This window comes from Branchiostoma lanceolatum, chromosome 19, assembly GCF_035083965.1.
Source record: "Branchiostoma lanceolatum isolate klBraLanc5 chromosome 19, klBraLanc5.hap2, whole genome shotgun sequence".
Taxonomy (NCBI): Eukaryota; Metazoa; Chordata; class Leptocardii; order Amphioxiformes; family Branchiostomatidae; genus Branchiostoma; species Branchiostoma lanceolatum.
Genome location: NC_089740.1, coordinates 13,952,402 through 13,962,819, shown reverse-complemented (window position 1 = coordinate 13,962,819; position 10,418 = coordinate 13,952,402).

Here is a 10,418-nt window from a genome sequence, read left to right as displayed (position 1 = left end):
TATTCCATAAATCTAGGTCATTACGTAGTATTTTATGTAAACTAGACGTATATTCGTCGTACTAATTGTTTACGACTTTTTTGTTTGCGTTTGTATGTTTGTATTGCATACCCGATAGACCGGCTCATGGCGTAACACACTAGGTTTGTACTAGTTTACTGTAGAGTACAAGGCGCAAAGCCGGACGGATTTATTTGATCCACTCACACCGGGAAGAACCCCTGGTCTTTACAAAAAGGTGGTGGGTTCTTTAACGTGATCTATGTGTGGTTGTCCTAGAACACGGGACCTCCATTTAACGTCCTATCCGAGAAACATCCCTAACCGCAATTAAGCCCTAATTCACGCCTGAGTGAAGTGAGGAAACTCGTGTTAAGTGCTTTTCGCAATGGCCACAACGTCAACGTGACATGTTAGAGGATTCGACCCCAGCACCTATACAGTCCGGGCCAAACATTCTACCATTATGCCACGCCGACACCACTGAGGGCATTATTCAGACTGTCGTAGGGGGTTGTACAAAGTTCAGTCGTTATCTGACAGAAAAAAAAAAGTTGCCACAGATTTTTGTCGGTGGTCCGTTTTGTCAAAGTGTCCCTGAAAATTGAACGAAAAAGGAAACATTGGTGAGACGAATGCAACCCTATCTAAGTCTTTTTGAAAAAACAGTGTCAGTTCATATATATGTATGTATATACACTTAGAGTTCTTGTCATAGAGGTATAGATAATTTTGCAATACATATTTCTATTTTAGCAACGCAACGCAATGACACTTGCATCAGCATCACAGAGAAATTTGGATTTCGTTGATTAGAAATGTCTTTTTTCCTTTCCTTTTTGTGGATTTCTGGATTTTCTCCTCTAGCAATTTTACCAAGATTGAAAGCTTATGTGACGGTACCATTTTTTCAGGTAACGGCGTGCCTATAGTTAAAGATACGAACCGTTTTAGGAACTGTCTGGACAAACGTTGTAAACTTCACCATTTGTTTCAAATTTGATTGTCTTGTTTGTCCAAAACTTCAATCAGACCCTTTCTATATACACGAAACAAAGAAATGTGATATGTGATAATACTTTATCAATCTTATCCATGCCGCAGTTTTGACTCTCGTTCAAAAACACTTGAACTCAGAGACGACGGTAACAAATCACTTTTAGTGGTTGAAAAACAGCGCTGAGGTCAGATTTGTTTTTATCTGCTAGCCACGACTCACGTTGTAAACATCTAACAGCCGTAATTAAACCTTAGTCTGCCTGTGAGAAATATGTTTTTAAACGTAGCTTTATCATTAGCTTCTAAACAACCATGATATGCAACAAAAACAGCGCTTTGTTTTTATCTGCCAGCCACGACTCACGTTGAAAACAAATAACAGGCACAATCAAAGCTAATAGACAACGTGAGATAAATATGTACTTAAACTTAGCTTCACCCAGACAATCGGTACAGGCGTCGCCAAGTGCCTAGGAGTGACGTTCCAAGCAGACCTGGGATGGGCACTCATGTCAACGACATAACAAAGAAAGGAAGACAAAAGCTGTAACTTAGAGAATTCAACCTTCCTGTGGAAGACCTGGTCATTATTATTCAATTACAGTTTGTGTTGCTTTTGTTAACTTATGTATCTAAGTTTGAATGTGGGGATTTGCCCCCCAGGGCACATTGAAAAACGCCATCACAGGCGATATGTTACCCCTGGATAAATAAAAATAAGCAAACAAACAAACTGTATTGTGTGTACACATGTTTCATCTGTCCCGTACTTGAATACGCTGTCCCACTTTTACACTACAGCCTCACAAACGTACAGCACAAGAAGATAGAGAGGATAAACGACGGGAAACGAGGATCATTGTAGGACACAGCCTCTCGTACGATCAGACCTGTAAATCTCTTAAGTTACAGGCCCTCTATGACAGAAGAGAAAACCTGTGCCTAGAGTTTTGAAAAAAACAACACTTAAACCTACAAGCATGAATAAAAAGACGATAAAACACACAAAGCGTAAAAAGATTTTTATCGATGAAATTCGTTGAGCGCGGCGTCAAATTACTCGGTCGCAGTGAGTTGAGGTCACCAACGTAGGCGGGTCCAGTGAGAGGGTCATAGTGACCTGAAGTTCATGTAACCGCGTGCCTATTTTTAAAAACATGTTTTTCTGGACAAGCGATATCACTGGTTGCAATCTCCGCGGTCTGTATAAAATTAAATTGTCAAGTTTGCTAAACACGTTACTCAGAGCATGGCTATGCACACCAAACAGAGGTATGTAATATAGTTTTATCAACCTAACCAATTGACAACGTACGAAGCTGTAGCTTAAAGCTTCCTTTAAAAACACTTGGACCTGGTGAGGATAGCAACGAATACATTTTGATTTTTAAAATAGCGCTGAAGTCATCTTTGCCTTTACCCACCAGTCACGCCTCTCATGGTAAACATAAAACACGCAATTAAAGCCGGGCCTGCTTGACAAAAATATGTACTTAAACTTAGCTTCACCAAAGCAACTGGTACAGGTGTTGTGTCGGTAGAAAAAAGGTCCCTGTTTTGTACTAAAACATATTAACCTTGAACTCACAACAAAAGGGGTAACGAGGAGGAAGTATATGACTTTTAAAATACCAGTGACAAAAACCAAGAAGACAAACAACTTTTTTAGTGACTCAAACTTGCATCAAACCACTGCTTTTGGGGAAGAATTGCGTCTAATTTTGAGGATTTAGGGCATAAGATGTATACCCAAGGCAGTGCACTGACATACTGTTACAATACGCGAGACATCAGGGTCATCAAAGTGGTCAAAAGGCAAGTTCATAAGGTCAAAGGTCAAAAAGAAGATCCTGATGATCCACGTACCATAAACTTTCTTTTTTGGTGTATTTCTGATCGATACAGATGTGCAAAAGAGATATAGTCTAAAGGTCAAAAGAAAGTATCATCATAGAGAATATGTTTAGCCATTTGTTACCGTAGGATAATCAGAAATAACATTCTATACGGATCATCCTGTAAGTGGTGAGTTACATGTTTGCGATTTTTTTTCAACTATTCATACTTATAGTACACTTTCATGTAAGTAATTTACTGTATTCATGGACGATTCATGGCCAATCATGCACAAAATAACACAAAAGATTCACACAGGGCTGTAAACAAATATGCTGCTACAACATGCGAGACATCGGGGACATCAGAGTGGTCAAAGGTTACAAAGGGACGGTCATAGGTCAAATCGAGATATGAGGGAAGATCCTGATGACCTTGCCAAACATGTCAAAGGTACGCATCACTGAAACTTTCCAGTTTATAGACTTTTATTACATTCTATGTGTACAAAAAACTCGGTCTATGATATTGAGGTGACTGAAACTGTCCTATGCTCGGAAATTTAATATAGTTTCTCGTATAAAACGTCCAAACGTGCCGACAGCTCGCGGATATGCTGTACTTCCAGACGAATGCTCTTCAGCCCCCTCCCCACGTTTCCTGTCAGTGCCATGCATTTTGTATGACTTGATACTTATTGAACTGATGTGTAGAAGATGGTATGCGTTTTTACTAATACTGGTAGATAGGCTGTCAAAAAAGGCTATACTTAAATAGTACGACTGGGGTCAGTAAAACACCTCTATATCATGAAAGCCATCCCGTGATAATTACTACACCGGGCTTGTAGTTGCGTGTCTTTTAGTTTTACCACAGTTTGTTACTTTCTTGTGACTCTTTCTCCTTGTATTTACTGTCGTCACGGCTGCTTCAAGATACTGGCTCTGTGACGTTTCCTGTGTGTATGTGTGTGTGTGTGTTACAGTACTAGCTACATGTACATGTATTAAACATTTCAGTGAAAAGTACTGATCCACGTCAATTCAGTCTGTGAAGAGCACACGAGTCTGTGTAGCACCAGTCCAAGTGCTGTGCACTATATCATGGGTTTAATAAAGCTTTATAGAAATCGGCTATGCACTGGTTTTATAAGCCACAGAAAAAAAATGCAGATGTTAATTGACTCTTGCTTGAAAATACCCCTTTGTGTTTAAGTACATAACTATCTGAAATACAGCACGCCAAAGTTAATTTTCCTCATCCCTGGATCACGACGCCTACTTAAAAACGTTACAAACACAATTTAAGCCAAGCCTGTGTGAAACTATGTACATAAACTTAGTCTAACCCAGCCAGGCAACCATCGATTGTCAGAGAGTGTGGTTTGATGGCTAATGTCCACTGGCAGAAATGCTGATAAATAGCAGTTCAATTTATCTCCATGAAAAAAGACTTTTTTTTTATTTCTTGCATTACTTCTGCTTTTATCACCATGATCTGTACTAAGCTTGTAAGAGTATAAAAGTATTTTTGACAAACATTTAAGCATTACACACAACATAAAAAAGATTGTCCTGGGGAGCTTTCGAGACGAATTCTCTGTCTCTTCGTCAACCCGGTAATAAAGTCAGATCTCGTCTTGGAGTTCTCTTGTCACGTGACTTGATGTTGATTATCACGTGACAAGAGACAGTCATTATAAAAGTACATTAAAGGTTTTTCGTTCATTATCTGGGTTTGCTTTAGGGTTCTTCTGTTATGAAATCCGTTGTATGTTACATGCCGAACGCCGTACCCGATAACTTGGCAACTGACCATCGAAGTTTGCCTTTTACATCAGAAACACATTGACTTTGTACTGTTGGCTCAGGTGGCATACTGTGCAGGTAAAACATGTGCTGCTCTTTTGGGAACGACTTCCTTATTGTTGATACAACAACACTATTGGTAGTTCCGAGCCGTATCTGATGCAATTTAAATGTTTGGAATACAACTTGTTGAGGTTTTTATAAAGGGATGCTGTTCTTTGCTATTATGGATCCTAAGGAGATCATGGAAATTTCCGATACATTGAACATGCCTACACTGTACCATCAGTCTATGTGTCTGTCCTTTGTGTTACTACAAGCAGAACATAGCTTTTTATCAAGCTAAATAAAAAGATGATGGAGAAATATCATGACACTAATTATTAATTGGGATAGGGTGTCATATAAGACTGAAACGGCAAGTGGACAATTTCCAGGTGTGTATTGTAGAAGACAGCTATGTATATAGTGGTGTACGTAAACATGCTAACAACAATACTAAATGTTTACACCCCTGGAAATAAGAAGGCTGAGGGAAACCCCTGTCAAGTTACAAGCGTCATTTCTGTGCCCAATATCCGGTTACAAGGAGAAGGTAACAATCTTTGTCAACTGTGAGACCGGAAGTTGCTTCTAAGGTACGTCATGTTGTCTCCTTATACAGGCTAGGGTAAATATAACTGTCACCTCAACAACTTCCGGTGGAGGTTCTATACTTCATCGTGTAATTCCGTTACTTCTGATGCTCAAACATTTTGTAATAAAAGGACTAAGAATTATTGGTACTTCTTTTTACTTAGTTTGTATGTCTGTACGCACAATTTCAAGGGCAGTATTGTTTTGCGTCCTACATGGCGTTTCCGAAATGTATATATTTTTGCTTGCTATAAGAATTATTGTATAAGAGCTAAAGAGTACCGTCTCCCTACACACAACTTTTTAGTCTGAAAAGACATTGATGATAGTTATTTCTAAATATTTGCTTTATCGAAGAGTTGATACTTTGTATTAAAACATAATAGGCAGTTACAATTACTGCTTATTTGTTTTGAAAAGATGAACCTTAAGCGTTTATATGATATCAACAAATTTTACTGCAGCACTGATTGTTTTTGTCTTACCTTTGTACACAGGGTAAGACTATCACAAACAATCCTCGGAGCATCTCTATTTACTTTCTCCTGTCCCCAGTGTTTGATCAGAAGTGTGTGCAGTGGCCTGATTGACCTCGGGTTGTTTACGACAAATGTGCCACGAACCTCCGACCGCAAACTCCTGTTTACGTCACCGTACGGCTACCTCCGTCAATGAGCCGCGTTAAGTGACGGGCATATCCGTCCAATGTCCGAATTAAAATGTCGAAAAAAGTCCTGATTTTAGGTGAACACTCGTTTAGGCGTAAATTCATATTCTATTTCTTCCAGATACTGTACTGAGATCTCATCTTCTTATCTGTTGTACACCATCGGCATGATTGTTTTCGTTACCCTGGGTGTCCGGTACAACGTGCGAAAGTTTGGTGAACTGTATTGTAGAAAGATTCAAGGACCGCAAAAAAAAAAAAACACGTCTCAAAATTAAGGGCAAAGCGATTGCTATTTGAGCATGATCATTTGTTGTAACATTAATGCTTAAGACACCAAACGACCACAAAAAGTGCTTGTATCAAAGGGCAAGCGATTTTAACTGAACCGATGATTTGTTGCAGCATTAATGTAGACACAATCCACACACACCAGTGGTATGTAGCGCATAAAATGACGCGTGCGTCGTGGGATATAGAGGTAGGGGTTGAACTACATTGTAGGTAAACTGCAATGAACCAAGCGCAAAAAGCACGTGTATCAAAGGGCAAAAAAATTTAACTGAAGTGTGGTATGACACTTTGTTGCAACGTTGTTTACGAAGTTTTAGTCGAGACACACATGAAAAAGTATGTTTACACAATAAGACCGGTACATCGTGGGAGAGGCCGATCGGGGGACTACATTGTAGAGGAAGTTGGAGAACTACAATGTACCTACCGCAAGCACACTTTTATCAAAGGGCAAAGCGATTGTTAACTGTTATTAATGTTCCAAGAGGCTTTACACAACTCTGCATGCTTCCCTGTCGCGTTAACAAGGACACAAGTGTTTACCTACCCCACTCAGCATTCCGTCGCTAGGCTGTTTATTGGGTGCAAAAGGTGGGAAATGACGCCCGTATCAAAGACTTCTTTACCACTGATAAGAAAGTACGCAAGGCAATTTTCACACCATTGCACTGCACGAAATGGCCTCGTATCCCGGGGTATACGTACAGGGATTCCTCCGGAAATATTCCATATCCCGGTGCGGATTTAGCGTATCCGTTAAAACTTACGGATACGCTAAATCCGCACCGGGATATGGAATATTTACGGAGGAATCCCTGTACGTATACGCCGGGATACGAGGCCATTTCGTGCAGTGTTGTTTTTTAGGCCGAGTGGTTAGGAGACGCCATTCTATGACGTGATTAAGTTCTAGTATGCACATGTATGGTGTATTCGTGAAAGATTGAAGGAGAGAAGCCAAAACAAGAGCTTTTGTAGGTATCACACTGTATGTTGAAGGTTGGGAGTAAATTGCCCAAAAAGCGACTGGAAGTTTAAATGGTGTCTGCCACGGCCTGTTGGGAAGTTGTTTGGCTTGATGAGATGATCTAGTCTTATGTATCATGTGGCTGTACAAGGTGCAAGTCTCTCTATTAGCATGCCAGTAGAGTGAGCGAAACGGTCGTGAGTGAAACAATAGTAGAGCTATAATACAATGCTAAACTTTTTTCCAACACTAAGGTATTCACGGATCGAATTTTCGACGACGACTGTCGCCTTCTTCAGGATCAATAATGACCAATCACTGACGAACGTAAACTCGCGAGAGTTACAGACACGTGACTTCAGTGTTGGAAGAAAGTTTAGCATTGTATTATGATTACTACCAACACAGATGAGCTTTCATTATAATAGTAGAGCTACAGAAGAAGGGTTGCTTACTATCCAAGCAGAAGTTGGTGGAGCAGATTGTGATCTTTTATCACATGTCCGTTTTCTGTCTGCACTACTAATGGTGGAGAGTGCCGACAGAAAACGGGGCATGTGATAAAAAAAGATCACAACCTTCTCCACCAACCTCTGCTTGTAGAGTAGGGTCACTAACCCATGAACCAGGTGCGCTTATCGACAGGTGTTGTGACGTATATGGGTATGCCCCTGACCCACAAGTGACCCCCATTGCGGTTGGTTTTATGGTGACTGCCTAGCAACCGGTCCTCCGTCGTCAGGGTAATAAACAAGACCCGTGTCACAAACGTCTTATGCCAGGTCTACGATAACAATCTCGGAACGTTAAAGTTCTGATGAAAGTGTCGTACAGAATTCGGATGTTTTGTGACAGAACATGTTCTGTCGGTTCTGTCATACATACGTTGAATATCATTCAACAGAAACAAATGCATGTGCGTGAGTGCCACTTAACTATAGAGCATTTGTTTATTGGCACATTTTGAGACTGTATGTAAAGTTTCTATGACACTGAATCCATGACTAGTAAACTGACATATTAGTAAGCACAGGTTTGGGGTAGTATATTTGTGAGAGACATTGAATGAAGTAAGACCTTTACTGTACACATATAACCACTGGGGTGAGTACAGGTCACAACAAAAGAATACTAGTAGTCTGCAGATTCATCTAAACATTGTCAGATTACTACAAGAATTTTTAACTACATGGATTTTTATTCTATTCTCATACTTTTAATCGAATGAAGATCGTTACTGTACACATATACCCATGGCCACTGGGTTAAGTACAGGTCACAACAAAAGAATAGTACTAGTATACTTATTCATCTATACATTATCAAATTACTACAAGAATTTTTGACTACATTTGATTCTTATTCTATACCCGTACTCTTATCGAAAAGTGTTATGGGTTTCTACCCATTCTCTAGGTGTGGCCTCTCTTCAAGAAACGGAGCGTCGTCTTGCCATGTTAATGAGTTGACTTAAGTCCCGTCGATTCAACAGAGCGAACAACATGTAAAGTTTACCGAGTAGGTATGCCGTCAGGTGCTCCTTGATAACACGCGCTGTTATCGCGCTGACATTTTCTTAGCTGCTTTACTATTTGTCTTAAAGCAATTGAGGTCGAGTGTTTTATTGCCCTTGTCGCTGTTGATATCAAGATATGATTATGAATGTAGACTGAAATTGACAAAGCCAAAACGTAGAAGAATTGGGAGTCCTTGGGACTTACCCAAATTCTCGGCTGACTCCGTCGGATTAGTCCCAATTCTTCTGAGTGCTAGCTTTGTAAGATTCAGTCTTTCTTCATAATGCCATTTACCAACAGGGATGAACTTTCCTGCTGATATCAAGACACTGCTGTTACATGAGAAAGGGAGAGATGTAAACATTGCGAATCGTGTTTGGATTCCGTCTGTTTCAGGTTATGTATTAACGACTGAGAGGAACTTACATGTACATTTTGACGACTGTTCATTTGCGGCAGAAACAATATGACAATCGTGATTGCATTTCATGTCTTGTCGATGTTGTTATACTTATGTGTTGTAGTCATAATGCTTTTTGTGTCACCTTTGCATATTCCTTTAGAATTGCAAGTTTCTGATCCCTAAACGAAAATTAGGAGTCCAAACAAACAAAAAATGCCATCAATTCATTATGGAGTGTACTCTCCAAGCAGAGGAGGGGTTCCGGTTGGTTTTCGACGTGTTTTTAGGCGTTTTTGCCGGGCTTTCTACTTTGTCATTTTTTTAGAGAAACCAGCCGGAAGCACTCCTCTGCTTGGAGAGTTATGGAGTGAACATCCATCAGAAACAGTGAACGATATCCTTGAATTTGTACCCTGCTATTTCTAATGAAGTACTTGCAAAAAGACTTCACATTGTTGCATACCACGCATCTCAACCTCCAAATGCATGCCTCATTCATGCTTGCATGAGTGCTCGGTGCAGGGCATTATGTTTTGGACAGGTGGCGTGGTTGCACTGGTTCCATGGGGTCCGGATCTATATAGACAGTTACGATTCCTAAATCATTATTTCTCCGAATAGACATAGTGGTAAAGGGTAAACCGAAAGTGCGAAGTGGAACGAAATGGAACTACAGAAACTGTGGCCTTCGAAACATTAAGAATATTTGGTCAGTTTATTTGTGTTTTTCTTATTTACAGTACACCTGGATCCAACTAGATAATTACATCGCGTGATAGCCCATTTCCTCACCTTAAAATTGATACCAAAGTCCCTTGGATAATTTTAGGGCAACCGGTTTTGCCCCCCAAAAAACTGCGACAATACCTACTTTGCGGTGGTGAAATTTCTGCCTAGTTCTAGCTACCGATGCGTGCACTCCTGCGCTTTGGATAAATTTCGAGACATTTCGCGTGGCATAACAAAATAGTCAAATTTGAAGTCAATCACTTCGAACCGAGTCCTGCGTTCCAACGACCGAACCCAACCAATACGTTCCATTTTCCTGCCGCGGGGGTCAGGCGAGGTCAGGTGCAATGTTGCAACTTTTAGCCGGTGTTGGGAACGTTGATGAAACTAATACTCGTATGGCTCATGCTTTGCCGTCTAAAATGAATATTCTGAAACACTTCAAAATAAGACTAATATCATCTTGAAGCCAGGAAAAGTGAAATTCATATGCAAGTTGACCAATGCCATTAGATATGTTTTGAGTTCTGTAAAGCATTGTGAACGGACATTGTGTTTGTCT